Source organism: Cherax quadricarinatus, chromosome 32 (genome assembly GCF_038502225.1).
Source record: "Cherax quadricarinatus isolate ZL_2023a chromosome 32, ASM3850222v1, whole genome shotgun sequence".
Lineage (NCBI taxonomy): Eukaryota > Metazoa > Arthropoda > Malacostraca > Decapoda > Parastacidae > Cherax > Cherax quadricarinatus.
This window is the reverse complement of record NC_091323.1, coordinates 26,762,154-26,779,283: the sequence shown is the minus strand read 5'-3', so window position 1 is coordinate 26,779,283 and position 17,130 is coordinate 26,762,154. Positions and strand designations below refer to the sequence as shown.

The 17,130-nt window shown below is 44.5% G+C and overlaps 1 protein-coding gene and 1 non-coding gene across 2 annotated transcripts in view; one reads left to right on the top strand and one right to left on the bottom strand.

Moving 5' to 3' along the window:
- Nucleotides 1–4,869: 4,869 nt before the first annotated feature.
- Nucleotides 4,870–17,130, bottom strand: part of LOC128690149 (glycine receptor subunit alpha-2-like) — a 303,369-nt gene continuing 291,108 nt past the window's right edge. The window contains exons 10-11 of the transcript XR_011392685.1: nt 6,143–6,620; nt 4,870–4,898 (exon numbers count right to left, since the gene is read on the bottom strand). The gene's annotated coding sequence lies outside the window, so the exon portion shown is untranslated. The remainder of the gene's footprint in view (nt 4,899–6,142; nt 6,621–17,130) is intronic.
- Nucleotides 12,375–12,446, top strand: TRNAQ-CUG (transfer RNA glutamine (anticodon CUG)). Its single transcript has one exon. It is a non-coding gene; the product is annotated as a tRNA-Gln (tRNA).

Sequence of the window (17,130 nt, the reverse complement as noted above, 5' to 3'; positions counted from 1 at the left end):
AAAATATAACACCAAACGATAAAGTGGAAATATTTTTATTAGAAGTCACGACAATGTAAACTGGAGATCTTACTAATTTCTCAGTAACATTAAGGATGAAGAGCACTAAGAAGCAGTGAGGCTATCATCACCAGCCCAACATTACTGCTGCAGGAGTTACTGCCACCTCCTTCATCCTCTCCACCGGGAAGTAAGTGATGGCGACCAGCAGGGGTGGCAGTGGCCTCTAGACTTGTGACAGTAATGACTATCGAAGTGCTGGAGGAGATGGACGTATTGTTTGAAGTTGCAGACGAGGTATTAACAGGGTAAGGTATGGTGTTAGAGCCTGCTACAGTGTGAGCTCCTGGTTGAGTGTGAGGTAAGGTGGTGGGTGCAGGGTCGGTGGTGGTGATATAGTCTTCAACATGTGGCTCATCACCAGGTGTGTCAAGAATGGTGACGGGTGGCAGGTAGGTTGTGGGTGAAAGGAAGGTTGTGGGTGACAAGGAAGTTGTGGGTGGCAATGAGGCTGGGAGTGGAAGGAAGGTTGTAGGTGGCAGGTAAGTTGTGGGCGGAAATGTTATGAGAAACAGGGAAGGTACAGTAGGCAGAGAGGTAATGGGTGGGTGGGAGGTTGTGGGTGGCAGGGAGGATGTGAGTGGTGGGGAAGTTGTGGGTGGCAAGGAGGTTGTGAGTGACGGGGAGGTTGTGGGTGGCAGGGAGGTTGTGGGTGGCAGAGAGGTTGTAGGTGGCGGGGAAGTTGTGGGTGGTAGTGAGGTTGTGGGTGGCAGGGAGGTTGTGGGTGGCGGGGAGGTTGTGGGAGGCAGGGAGGTTGTGGGTGGCGGGGAGGTTGTGAGTGGCAAGGAGGTTGTGGGTGGTGGGGAAGTTGTGCGAGGCAGGAAGGTTGTGGGTGGCGGGGAGGTTGTGGGAGGCAGGGAGGTTGTGGGTGGCAGGGAAGCTGTGAGAGGCAGGAAGGTTGTTGGTGGCAGGGAGGTTGTGGGTGGCGGGGAGGTTGCGGGTTGCAGGGAGGTTGTGGGTGGCAGGGAGGTTGTGGGTGGCAGGGAAGCTGTTGGTGGCAGAGAGGTTGTGGGCGGCGGGGAGGTTGTGGGTGGTGGGGAGGTTGTGGGTGGTGGGGAGGTTGTGAGTGGCAGGGAGGTTGTGGGTGGTGGGGAGGTTGTGAATGGCAGGGAGGTTGTGGGTGGCAGGGAGGTTGTGGGTGGCAGGGAGGTTGTGGGTGGCGGGGAGGCTGTGAGTGGCAGGGAGGTTGTGGGTGGTGGGGAAGCTGTGAGAGGCAGGAAGGTTGTGGGTGGCGGGGAAGTTGTGGGTGGCGGGGAGGTTGTGGGTGGCGGGGAGGTTGCGGGTTGCAGGGAGGTTGTGGGTGGCAGGGAGGTTGTGGGTGGCAGGGAAGCTGTTGGTGGCAGAGAGGTTGTGGGAGGCGGGGAGGTTGTGGGTGGTGAGGAGGTTGTGGGTGGTGGGGAGGTTGTGAGTGGCAGGGAGGTTGTGGGTGGTGGGGAGGTTGTGAGTGGCAGGGAGGTTGTGGGTGGCAGGGAGTTTGTGGGTGGCGAGGAGGTTGTGGGTGGCGGGGAGGTTGTGGGTGGCAGGGAGGCTGTGGGTGGCAGGGAAGTTGTTGGTGGCAGGGAGGTTGTGGGTGGTGGGGAGGTTGAGGGTGGCGGAGAGGTTGTGGGTGGCAGGGAGGTTGTAGGTGGTGGGGAAGTTGTGAGAGGCAGGAAGGTTGTGGGTGGCTGGGAAGTTGGGAGTGGCAGGGAGGTTGTGGGCTGCAGGGACGTTGTGAGTGGCAGGGAGGTTGTGGGTGGCGGGGAGGTTGTGGGTGGCAGGGAGGTTGTGGGTGGCAGGGAGGTTGTGAGTGGCAGGGACGTTGTGAGTGGCAGGGAGGTTGTGGGTGGCGGGGAGGTTGTGGGTGGCAGGGATGTTGTTGGTGGCAGGGAGGTTGTAGGTGGCAGGGAGGATGTAGGTGGCAGGGAGGTTGTGGGCGGCAGTGAGGCTGTAGATGACGGAGAGGTTGTGGGTGGTAAGGAGTTTGTGGATGTCAGAGAAGTTGTGGGTGGCAGGAAGGGCGTGGGCGGTAGGGAGGGGCAGACTGTGGACAGCAGGGAGGGCGTGATAGTAACGTCAGCACAAGCACGGTAGTCAGCTCTCTCTGGTCTTCCCAGCTTCACGTACCTCCACTGACAGAATAAAAACAACGGAGTTAATGAATAAGACATATGTGTAACACCTGGGTATGGTGTTCCTGGGTACAATACCAACAAGTTGATGAATAAGACATATGTGTAACACCTGGGTATGGTGTTCCTGGGTACAATACCAACAAGTTGATGAATAAGACATATGTATAATACCTGGGCCTTATTCATCAACTTGTCGTAATATGGGGGTAATATAACACACAGTGAAATCTCTAGGTTAATCTTCATTGAAAGTAACACAAAGGTAAAAAAAAAAACATAATGTATGAAATTCTGTTTATAATAAATGGTCCCAATGACATGCTTCCTTGCCTTTATAAAGACCAATTATATATAAAAAAGGAGGCCTCTTAACTCGGGGTGTGGGACAATACTTCCCTTTAGAAACACGCTTCTGCTCTGAGTTTCTTAACAGTCGAGCCTCGAAGAATTAGTCATAATAATATATACGAGCCTGGACCATGGCCGGGCTCCTAGAGTAGTAAGACTCTCGACTCTGGAATACTTCATAAATAAAAATTCACAAATAAAAACGCATATTTCAGTGAAGAAACTTATGACGAGTTTTTGGTTCATCTTGAACCATTGTAAAGTCACGAATGATGCCACGAAATTAACTCATTCCTCATTTTCAGCTTGGCAGATTATTAACGTACTTTCTGGAATGCAAAAATCGTGAACAAGCGATACAAGATGCAAAACAACCACGGGGGGAATTGAATGATAGCACTAGGCCTTTTATGTTGCAATCAACACATCATCAGAAACTTGCAATGTTGCAGAAATGAGTAGAACGTCCAGATAGATCCGTTCAAGGGTACGAGTCTAGCTAGAGTTCTAGCAAATTCTTGATTATGTGTTGATTGCCACAAGAAAGGCCTAGAGATGTCATTCAACTTCCCCCCCCCCGTGGTTGTTTTGCATACTTTTTAAAACTGAACTAAACACAGAGACAGAAGGCTAATTTTTCCCCTATCTTAAACTGTTTGTGAATTACATATACATATTAATGATGCAGTTAAATATTGGGAAATATTAGTAAAATACAATAAATATATGAGTTCATATATAGTGTTGATAGTGGCAAGATATAAACATCACAGGTGTTACTTAAGCAAAACAGGTATAACAATGGAAAAAACATAATGCGGAATTTCATAAATTTTGGACAATTTTAAGAAAAATATACAAAATTGGAGTTATGGTAGAGTGTGTTTGAGATAAACAATAAATGAGCTAAAGTAAATGAAATAAAAAAATATGTACTGGAAAAGTTCTAAAAATTTGGAAACAATTTTGAAGAAACACAAAATAGAAAAGCACATCTAGATATACATGTGTAAATACCTAAAATACGTATTTTAAAAAAAATATAAAGGACGAGGAAATAATTTTAAGAAAAATATATCAAAGGAGAAGACCTGAGTCCCAAAAATAAATGCATTGGAAAATTTATATAAAACTGAGAGAAAACATTTGAGTTTTTTGTTGTACAATAAAACAATGAACATTTAAGAAACTGTGAAGGAAAATTTTTTAACAGCCACTGATTGAGAGTGTGAAAACTGTAGGTCAGGGGGAGGAGGGGCAAGGATGTGTACGGGAGTGACCAACACTTTATCAACTAGCATCAAGGTGCGTGAAACTTGCAGAAATCTGGCACAAATTAAACCGGTGATTGTGAACATCACTGGTGATGTTAGAGACCACTGGTGGTAGCAGAGACCACTGGTGGTAGCAGAGACCACTGGTGGTAGCAGAGACCACTGGTGGTGCCAGAGACCACTGGTGGTACCAGAGACCACTGGTGGCACCAGAGACCACTGGTGGTACCAGAGACCACTGGTGGTACCAGAGACCACTGGTGGTACCAGAGACCACTGGTGGTACCAGAGACCACTGGTGGTACCAGAGACCACTGGTGGTACCAGAGACCACTGGTGGTACCAGAGACCACTGGTGGTACCAGAGAACACTGGTGGTGCCAGAGACCACTGGTGGTACCAGAGACCACTGGTGGCACCAGAGACCACTGGTGGTACCAGAGACCACTGGTGGTACCAGAGACCACTGGTGGTACCAGAGACCACTGGTGGTACCAGAGACCACTGGTGGTACCAGAGACCACTGGTGGTACCAGAGACCACTGGTGGCACCAGAGACCACTGGTGGTACCAGAGACCACTGGTGGTACCAGAGAACACTGGTGGTCCCAAAGACCACTGGTGGTACCAGAGACCACGGGTGGTACCAGAGACCACTGGTGGTACCAGAGAACACTGGTGGTGCCAAAGACCACTGGTGGTACCAGAGACCACGGGTGGTACCAGAGACCACGGGTGGTGCCAAAGACCACTGGTGGTACCAGAGACCACAGGTGGTACCAGAGACCATTGGTGGTACCAGAGACCACTGGTGATACCAGAGACCACTGGTGATACCAGAGAACACTGGTGATACCAGAGAACACTGGTGATATCAGAGAACACTGGTAATACCAAAGAACACTGGTGATACCAGAAAACACAGGTAGTTCCAGAGAACACTGACAATGATAAGTCATAGCGAAGATTTTATTTGTTCAGGCAGAAGACCTACCTGGATGACACAAGCTTGACATGAAAGATCTGCAGGCAAGGTGATTGTGTGTGTGACACGACCTAATTTCTTGGTCACGTTGACGGGGAACTGAGCGTTGCCACTGTCGTCCTGGGGAAGAGAAAGAGCAGTGATAGAGCCAGCCTCTACTCTAGATGCAAGAACCAGAGTGTTTTGTTCAAAATATATTAGGTACGAAGACGCATTCTGCAATTGCAAGTTATTGTCCTTTATCAAGGTCTCTGGTCAACGGGGTTCATATTCAACCAAGCAACTGTTCAACAAGGTCACGGGAACATTATTAAGTTACAATCTGCAAACTGACAAATGTCTAGTAATGGCCGTAACGTTGTCTAAAGTTTCGTCTCTTAAATATGAATATTTCTGAGAGTAAAATATAATAATGATATTATTATTATTATTATTATTATTATCATCATTATCATTATTAAGAGGTTATTTTTCGTACAATAATTCCTCTTCATATGACAAATCCTAATAATTACAGGTATTATTTTCTGTTAGAGAGCTGCAGAACTAAAGACGAGGGTTCAGAGAGCTCTGAAATGAGCTCCACGTATTCCTTGATAAACATATCAGTGAGCTCTACGTGTTTCTACATAAACAGACCAGCAAGTTCTATGTGCTCCTTGATAAAAACACCAGTCAAATGATGCCTAACTGTCAGCACGGCCCGATTATTAAAAGAGAGACGCCGGCCACCAAGATAATAAATACATACTTTGCAGTATGCTTACCCGGTACCTGTATCTCTTATATACAAAGAATCCTTATGGCAGAACTACACCAGTTCATGGCAGAAACGCTGCTTCGCTAATTTAGACCCTAATACGTAAACATTTACAGCTGCATACAGCAAAATACATTCCATCACCACAAAGAGACATCTGAAAGCGATTGCATAATTTTTTCCTCTTCCCTGGTTTCTAACTTGAGAATGCCTGATCCGATCGGCTTCAAATTTTCAGCTATAACTAGTTAGGCTCATGCAACTGTTGGTATGTGCATGGAGCCTTATGGTCAATTTTATATAGAGAGCATTCCTTTTTTTCTGGGAATTAGTGTTTTAACTTGAGAAAGCTACTCTGATCATCTTCAAACTTTCGACACTGGTGTATTCCACATTAGAAAAAAAGGCTGGGATTGTTATTACTGTATGACCTGTAAGTTGTGATCTGGTGACTAGCCTGTAAGTTGTGATCACACCTGTAAGTTGTGATCTGGTGACTGACCTCTAAGGTTTAATCTGGTGACTCACCTATAAGGTTTAATCAGATGACTGACTTCTAAGGTGTAATATGGTGACTTATCTGCAGTGTGACCTGGCGACTGACCTGGAGGGTGTGTGTGAAACAGGCCGGCTCCTCGACCACCCAGACAGAGTCCCGGGGACACACACGGTACTCCATCCATCCGCTACCTTCCCTCGTCAGCTCAGACACAAACTCCACCTCCTGCAAGCCAGCTAATCCAGGTTATGCTTCAAAATACTTAATAATCAGGTACGCAATTGCATACTGTCAACATCAAACAGAAGAGAAGCAAACAGACGGGAATTCTCAAGTCTGTGGTAGTTTGTGGTGGGAGGAGGGAGTGACATACCTGTTCCTGTGTGGTGGAGTGAGCAGGGGAAAAGGGGTTTGGCGTACCTGTCCCTGTGAGTAGGTCCTGACGATGGTACCTCGGGCGTACCTGCCACGGGTCTCGTGTGGTCGTGGGCGAGGCAGGTCCCAGGGGTCTCCACACACCCCACACTGACCCAGGTTCTTTCTCCAGTGTTTCTTGAACCCTCCACAGTCTACGCGATCATCGCTGACGGAGGCGATATGAAATGAAAAGGGTAATAAAAAAATCGTTACATGATTCTCTATCGAGAATTAAGTTTGTAAAAATGAGGAGTTTTGATATTTGAAGAAGGTTTGGCCTGGCAGTTCACTCAACGCTACTGACAACAAAAATAAATGCAAAATGTACTACCGAGGAAAGCGCCTTAACAATTATTTGTCAACATTAATAACAGGTACCACCAATACCAGTTTTGGCTGATGCCAAAACAATCAATACCATCTGTCACTACCGTAACTTAGCTTATAATACTTAGATCATGCGCATTACTTAAATTAAAGGTCATCAGTTGTCGTTCAAACCACATCTATAATTTTCTAAGTCAGAGAATAAGTCAAACCAAGTAGGCGGCGGCTGTACCGGTGGTTGTGAGTGGCAGCGGTGTTAGCGTCAGTGTCAAGGCAAGCGGTAGCGGCGGGATCAGCAGCGCCAGCATCCGCTGTTGCCGCACTAACAGCATCAGAAGTAGCAGTGATGGCCTAAGTTCATGTATTGTAGTCTGAAGCATTCCATAATACGGTCTAGGTCAGAGACCATAGTATCACTAGGCATAAGCGTAGGAATCGGTTGCGTTAGCAGCAGCGAAGCAGTCAGCGAGGAGACGTCAGCAGCAGGGGTGTTAGTGATAGCATGAGCACCAATGTTGTCAAGTGGTACCATCAATGACGACAGCAGTAGTCAATGCATCGCATTGCAAACTCTAGTCATAATCCACTGTACACACATGATAAACCACAGTAAATTTTCACAAAATTCAAAAAATCTCTTCTTCATTTAAGACAAAAAATTGATTTTTGTGTTCTTCATCAGGCACTAGGCTGCTGAACACCACAATAACATAGTCCACTGTTTGATAAATTACCGTACAGAAACTGAATGACAAAAATAAGAGTTAATCACTAAGGGTAACTCTTCCTGGGACTGGCATGTAACAAAACAGCGCTATTTTCATTACCCACCCGGGTATATCTGTTAAATATATTTATTCAGTGTTTTCCATTTCCCTGTGTAAAACTTAATTCAGATATTGTTTTCACTGGTAATTTGCCTCTTTGTCCATGTTGTTTTGGATACTGTTTGAACAATTATATTGTGACACTTGTGACCGTGTGTATATGTATCATTATGCTGCTTTTATGCCCACTAGCTGATACAGGCTTTTCACTGTGTGTTTTTTTTTTTATGTGAGTGTGCACTGTGAAATTTTAGTATGCCAAGAGCTGTGAATCGATCCCTGCAACTACATACAGGTGAATACACACACACACATACACACCACACACATACTACACACATACACACACACACACACACACACACACACACACACACACACCACACACACACCACACACACACCACACACACACCACACACACACACCACACACACACCACACACACACACCACACACACACACCACACACACACACCACACACACACACCACACACACACACCACACACACACCACACACACACCACACACACACCACACACACACCACACACACACCACACACACACCACACACACACACCACACACACACCACACACACACACCACACACACACACCACACACACACACCACACACACACACCACACACACACACACCACACACACACACCACACACACACCACACACACACACCACACACACACCACACACACACACCACACACACACACCACACACACACACCACACACACACCACACACACCACACACACACCACACACACACCACACACACACCACACACACACCACACACACACCACACACACACCACACACACACACCACACACACACACCACACACACACACCACACACACACACCACACACACACCACACACACACACACCACACACACACACCACACACACACCACACACACACACACACACACCACACACACACCTCACACACACACCACACACACCACACACACACACCACACACACCGCACACACCGCACACCGCACACCGCACACACACACCACACGCACACACCACACGCACACACCACACGCACACACCACACGCACACACCACACGCACACACGCACACACCACACGCACACACCACACGCACACACCACACGCACACACCACACGCACACACCACACGCACACACCACACGCACACACCACACGCACACACCACACGCACACAACACAAGCACACACCACACACCACACACACACACACCACACGCACACGCACACACACACACACACACACACACACACACACCCGACACACACACACCCGACACACACACCCGACACACACACACACACCCGACACACACCCGACACACACACACCCGACACACACACACACCCGACACACACACACACCCGACACACACACACACCCGACACACACACACACCCGACACACACACACACCCGACACACACACACCCGACACACACACCCGACACACACACACCCGACACACACACACCCGACACACACACACACCCGACACACACACACAACCGACACGCACACACACGCCACACACACACACACCCCACACACACACACCCCACACACACACACCCCACACACCCCACACACACACCACACACACACAGACACACACACACACACACACCCCACCCCCCACACACACCCCACACACACACACCCCACCCCCCACACACACCCCACACACATACACCCCACATACATACACCCCACACACACACCACACACACACACACACACACACATCACACACACACCACACACACACACCACACACACACACCACACACACACACCACACACACACACACACACCACACACACACACCACACACACACACACACACACCACACACACACCACACACACACACCACACACACACCACACACACACACACCACACACCACACACACCACACACACACACATACACACACATACACACACACGCACACACGCATGTACAACAGGCCTAGTGTCTAATCGACATGTGCCTAGGACAAAATGGTAACTAACACTAACTAGGTGAGTACACACACACACGCACACACAGGAGTGTAAGTCGACCCCTACAACCCAATATAGGTGAGTACACACATACACATTTGGTTGAATGACTGCAAATACTGAACCATAAAATTTGTGCTTTATGAGAGAATGTCAGGTGTTGGGCCAGAGTAAAGAGAGGACTGGGAAGACTGTATATTCTCAAACTGTAGAAAGATCTTTCACATGATGCCCAACTAGAGATTAATCAGTAATCTGGAAGGAAGTAAGTGGTATATAGTGCAGAGTAGTTACTGAAGCAGAGAATAGTCTAGATACGATTAAAGCTAAATTAAGACGAAGAGGAAACTGGAATCTGCTTAAGAATCCGCCAAGAAATATGAGGCATTTTTTTTAAGTTGTATCTAATAACCTTCCATGGTCTTCGTAAATCAATGAGGTAACCAGGGAATTTAACACCTTAGCAATTATTATTATTATTATTATTATTACTACTACTACATTCATAGGGGAACACTAAACCCGTATGGGTCATACAGCGCCTGAGGTATGCGAGTAATTCAGTTTCAGTTTAAGGAAGCATACGTCTAATTCCTCGGATCAAGAGCCACTTGCTGGCATCAAGGAACTTCACTGGAGGGGAACACTTCGACACGCTCAGGGAAGAACCATACAGGAACAGCAAGGAATGAAGAATGCCAGCGCTTGTTACGCTACTCGTTTTTCAAACCTAAAATTTAAAGCCATGTGCCGTTGACCAACCAGAAGTAGTAAACAATGTCTAGTAAAAGGGTGATCAATACCTGGTTGTGCCAGTATAAACAACTGTGAAATAATCCACATACAAGGACAAGCAAATTCCACGAAGGAAAACGGAATCCATTTAACAGCGCTAACATTTTCTTAACCGCTGAGTACGTGTCCCTGTGGTACTCCGTCTTAATCAAGTTCGGGAAAAGGTTATTGATCCAAACACAAAAGTGTGCCATATATGTCTCCATTTAAACTGATAGTGGACCTCATAGATCAAAAAAAAAAATAGGCTTAATATATGATATCTCCAGGTAATGTCATCAGTTTTCTTTATCTCTAAAAAAGATAATCTATGACATATCTGCAATCAGAAAAGGCATTAATAATATATGCCTGGACGAAGGGATTTATGGTTGTAAGGTTCTCCTATAGCTAAACTGATGGTAGAGCAGATCATTCCGAGCCTCTAAATACCACTTTTTATGTGACCCAGACCTTCCAGCAATTTTACAAATGGAGCTGGTAAAAACGATAGGTCTATAATGAGGTGGATCGTGCCCCAATGATCAATAAAGTCTGGATCCGGCGGCAATGGGAGAGATGTTTAGGAGGCACTTAGGCTGAGACGACTGGGAAACAGCTGATGTGCAAAGTGCTGCATCCAGAAGTGAAGGGAGCTGTGAGGAGGTCTCAAAAGCAATAGTTGAGACGGGGGTATTGGAGGAAGTAGATTAGACCTGCTTAATGTCTGCAGTAAAGTCTGGCGTTAGGGGAAACTCTCAGGAGCTTTACTGCGCTTGAGAATACGAGGTCTTGGATAAAAATCTATGGAGGTATCTGAATCTATGGGGAAATCATTGATAAAGCCTCCATAAGAAAAGGAAACGATGACGAGAGGAGTGAAATGGGATTATGAGTACTTCGAAGACCAGGAACATTCACGGACGATTAGTTGTTTGGTAACAGAGGTAGAGGACTGGGCAGCAGAGGGAGGATGAGGGAAGGTATTGGAATTGAAACTAGCGGCGAAAGAATGGTCTCCAGGAGTCCTCTTCGAATAGATTATGCATGTGACAATAAATCTCTTTCAACATTATCCAAATTAGTTGGGCCACTTATTCTTCCTTACGTATCTCTTCCTGTATACTCACATTCACTTTCAGTGCTCCATCCAACCCCAGTCCCTTTTGCCTCCACCATCTGGTACAAATGAAACAATGAGGTTTGCACTATTTGCAGAATGGGTCGGTCCTCCACAGGTGAGGCATGGGATTTTGGTGTCTGCTGGAATCGCCAGTATATGTATGTTATGATAAAAAATGTGTCTGATGTGTTTCCATTAGATGTGTCTGATGGAAACGCCAGCATATGTATGCTACGGTAAGACTGATACCTACTTGTGTCTGAAAGAGATAAATAACATGGAAACAAACCGATATAAACACATTCGAGAAAGCGCTAATCCCGTAGGGGCAATAGAGTGTCTGGGGAATTCGAGGTAATCAGATTTGAATCAAGTTTGATCGAAGGAAGAGGATGTTATATCCCATGGTTTTTCACCAGCGTCAAGGTACCTCTTCCCCTCACTATTAAGTCATCATAAATATTTTTTTCTATATCTACAACTGCTATATGCAATATCAAAAATTATTTCTTATATGTACTATAAAACTAATATATGGTTTACATCCGAAAGAACCTAAGTCTGATTCCAGGGCGGGTCGCAGTCTATAGACAAATCACCTTACATGTCACCCATATTGATCTAGCAGTATAAAGGTACACAGGGGCTACGGTCTGTTGCTGCAAGTCGCATCCTGGGAAGGGAAAAGGTAAACCTTAATATACCATACTACTTTGTTTTGTTTTGGTTAGCTTCCAGCGTAGGTCAATAATAAAATTATATGTTTATCAAACATAACACCCTTTATCTACACAGTATTAAAGGTGGTGACGTGTGGTCCCATGGTGTAATGGTTAGCACTTTGGACTCTGAATCCAACAATCCGAGTTCGAGTCTCGGTGGGACCTGGAATTGTATTTATACATTTTGAATGAAAACTAAGCTTCACCTAACACCATGAAAACCTACGGGATCGACAACTTTTCAGACATGTCACGCCATGTAAATATTTAATATACGCATCAATATAAACCAGCGCTGTACGACCCAAACCGGTTTAATGATTATTTTTAAATAAATACGAATAATCAACATCATAGAAAGCAAACCCTGACCACCCATCTACTGGTTGGTTTATTGGCTTTGAAGTCTATGATTGCACGAGTCATTATGGCTACATTAAACCTGTACACCACCAGGCAGGAATATTTTAATCCCAGAAATAGAAAATAAGCTCTTAGTGTATATAAGTAGATATACCTCTCAGTGTATATAAATAGATACACTTCTCAGTGTATATAAACAGAGATACACCTCTCAGTGTATATAAACAGATACACCTCTCAGTGTATATAAATATACACCTCTCAGTGTATATAAACAGAGATACACCTCTCAGTGTATATAGAGATACACCTCTCAGTGTATATAAACAGATACACCTCTCAGTGTATATAAAGATACACCTCTCAGTGTATATAAACAGACATACACTTCTCAATGTATATATCCTTAAAAACAAGATAACACATTAAATCATGCCAAGTCATCACGCCAACAGCTTATCAGGTATTATAATAATTACGATAGTGTGATTTAAGAAAGGTATCCACCGTATCTTACCAGCCCAGCTCTCTTCTCAATACACGTACAAGAAACAGTACAGAGCGGAGATACAATTATAATGCAGCAAAATATAAAAATATGTATGCATGTGCATATGTGTACTTTTGTATATGCGTGTGTATGTATATATAGTACGCATGTGTGTGTGTGTGTGTACTGAATGTAAATGTATGTATATATGTATGTTGTATACCTCTGTGTCTGTATGTATACAAGAAAGTTGCAACTAGGCGATTAGCCTGAGAAATGGTGCCATTAGCAGTGGTAGTTTACTGTCATAAAAGAGATCCACGAGCTTATGAGACTCCACTACTGTAACTGATGAAGCGATACACATGAAAGGTCTAGTGTGTAATAACCCCCATTAGTTGGTAATTTTTCAATATGCGTATACATACATACATACATACATATATATATAATATATATATATATATATATATATATATATATATATATATATATATATATATATATATATATATATATATATATATATATATATATATATATATATATATATATATATATAAACAGATTGTGAAGAGAATATTGGAAATGGAAAGTAAAACAAAAGTGAAGCAAATTAATCATTAAAACAATAATAATAATAATAATAATAATAATAATAATAATACTATTGATCTTCATTTCTCCAAGTACATATACAAGGTATACAGTCCTAGCTGATATCAATAACATACTACTATATAGAAAACCGCTTGTTATGCAGAGCATTTCGAGCAAATTAGATCAATTTTGTCCCAGGATGCGACCCACACCAGTCTACTAACACCCAGGTACCTGTTTTACTGATGGATGAACAAGGACAGCAGGTGTCTTAAGGAAACACGTCCTAATGTTTTCCAGCCATACCAGGGATTAGATCCCCGGACCTCAGTGTGTGAGCTGAGTGCGCTAGCGATCGACAGAAGATTCCATTAAATATCGAACACTAAGTAATTTAAAGTTTAGTTAGAAAATCTGAGAAAACGGCTAAGTGACGAGCATAATTTTAAGAATACAATGAGATGGCATTAATGACTCAAAAATTATTTCAAATACAAAGCATTAGAAATTAAGAAGACAACAATAATTAAACTAACTGACAACTTCCATGTTTTGACAACCAACCTATTTTTAACATTTTATCTGCACATGGATTATACCAACAACTGTTATTTGACCTTGTCTAGATCCAATATTCTCTTCTTAACTAACAAATTTTGAGGACGCGATAAGATATTGCAAAACGGCATGATGATGCTTTTTTTTTTTTACCCTTGTATTAATCTTTCTCTCTCTAAAACTTGCGATTTTGGCTTAAATAGCAATGCACTTCTTGCCGAATAGGACAGGCGAAAATTTTTGTATGCAATAATCTCGCAAAAAAATCAATCCGAACCTAACGAAAAAAATATATTTCATTGTGTTTATTATTAAATTATTGTAAACTTATATAAAATAAGGTTCTTTTGGTACAAAATCATTAATTTTTATATTAACATAAATGAAAAAATATACCTTTAAACGTATAAGAGAACATTTTAGAAAGGACTTAATTTTATATTTCTTGCTACGTGACCAATTTCATCTATTTGGCACGACACACACACACACCCGCCAGGAGCTTGGACTCGACCCCTGCAACCTCAACTAGGTAAGTACACACACACACACACACACACACACACACACACACACACACACACACACACATACACACACACACACATATATATATATATATATATATATATATATATATATATATATATATATATATATATATATATATATATATATATATATATATATATATATATATATAGAATCCCACAGTATGCCACCAGGTCTCCCACCCTCACAGGCCCCTCAAACCACAGTGTTGGAAAGGAAACTGAAGGTATGGTACACAAACGCTGATGGTATAACAAATAAGTGGGAGGAGTGGCATGAAAGAGTCAAAGAGGCATCACCGGACATCATAGCTCTCACAGAAACCAAGCTTACAGGTATGATAACAGATGCCATCTTTCCAATGGGATACCAAATCCTGAGGAAAGACAGAGGGAACAGGGGGGGTGGAGGAGTGGCATTGCTGATCAAAAATCGCTGGAATTTTGATGAGCTGGAGAGAGGAGACAGCGGAGAAGAAAGTGATTACATAGCGGGAACACTTCACTCTGGAGGTCCCAAGGTGGTAATAGCAGTGATGTATAACCCACCACAGAACAGCAGGAGGCCAAGGCAAGAGTACGACGAGAGCAATAGAGCGATGGTTGACACACTGGCTAGAGTGGCCAGAAGAGCTCATGCATGCAGGGCAAAGCTCCTGATCATGGGTGACTTTAACCACAAGGAGATCGATTGGGAGAACTTGGACCTGCATGGGGGCCAAGATACATGGAGGGCTAAGATGATGGAGGTGGTACTGGAAAACTTCATGTACCAACACGTAAGGGACACTACAAGAGAGAGAGGAGAGGATGAACCAGCAAGGCTAGACTTAGTATTCACCTTGAGTAGTGCAGATATCGAGGACATCACATATGAAAGACCCCTTGGGGCCAGTGACCATGTGGTTTTAAGCTTCGAATACACAGTAGAGCTACAAGTGGAGGGAGAAGCAGGAAGGCCAGGACGAATGAAGCCAAACTACAAGAAAGGGGACTACACAGGAATGAGGAACTTCCTGAACGGGGTTCAGTGGGACAGAGAACTGGCAGGGAAGCCAGTTAATGGGATGATGGAATATGTAGCAACAAAATGCAAGGAGGCTGAGGAGAGGTTTGTACCCAAGGGTAACAGGAATAATGAAAAAGCCAGGATGAGCCCATGGTTCACCCAAAGGTGCAGGGAGGCAAAAACCAAGTGTGCTAGGGAATGGAAGAAATATAGAAGGCAAAGGACCCAGGAGAACAAGGAGAGCAGTCGTAGAGCCAGAAACGAATATGCACAGATAAGAAGGGAGGCCCAGAGACAATATGAAAATGACATAGCAGCGAAAGCCAAATCTGACCCGAAACTGTTGTACAGCCACATCAGGAGAAAAACAACAGTCAAGGACCAGGTAATCAGGCTAAGGAAGGAAGGAGGAGAGACAACAAGAAATGAACGTGAAGTATGTGAGGAACTCAACAAGAGATTCAAAGAAGTGTTCACAGAGGAGACAGAAGGGGCTCCAGAAAGACGGAGAGGTGGGGCACACCACCATGTGCTGGACACAGTGCACACAACCGAGGAAGAAGTGAAGAGGCTTCTGAGTGAGCTAGATACCTCAAAGGCAATGGGGCCAGATAACATCTCCCCATGGGTATTGAGAGAGGGAGCAGAGGCGCTATGTGTACCCCTAACAACAATATTCAATACATCTATCGAAACAGGGAGATTGCCTGAGGCATGGAAGACAGCAAATGTAGTCCCAATCTTTAAAAAAGGAGACAGACATGAAGCATTAAACTACAGACCAGTGTCACTGACATGTATAGTATGCAAAATCATGGAGAAGATTATCAGGAGAAGAGTGGTGGAACACCTAGAAAGGAATGATCTCATCAACAGCAGCCAACATGGTTTCAGGGACGGGAAATCCTGTGTCACAAACCTACTGGAGTTCTATGACATGGTGACAGCAGTAAGACAAGAGAGAGAGAGGGGTGGGTGGATTGCATATTCTTGGACTGCAAGAAGGCGTTTGACAGTTCCACACAAGAGATTGGTGCAAAAACTGGAGGACCAAGCAGGGATAACAGGGAAGGCACTACAATGGATCAGAGAATACTTGTCAGGAAGACAGCAGCGAGTCATGGTACGTGGCGAGGGTGTCAGAGTGGGCACCTGTGACCAGCGGGGTCCCACAGGGGTCAGTCCTAGGACCAGTGCTGTTTCTGGTATTTATGAACGACATGACGGAAGGAATAGACTCTGAGGTGTCCCTGTTTGCAGATGACGTGAAGTTGATGA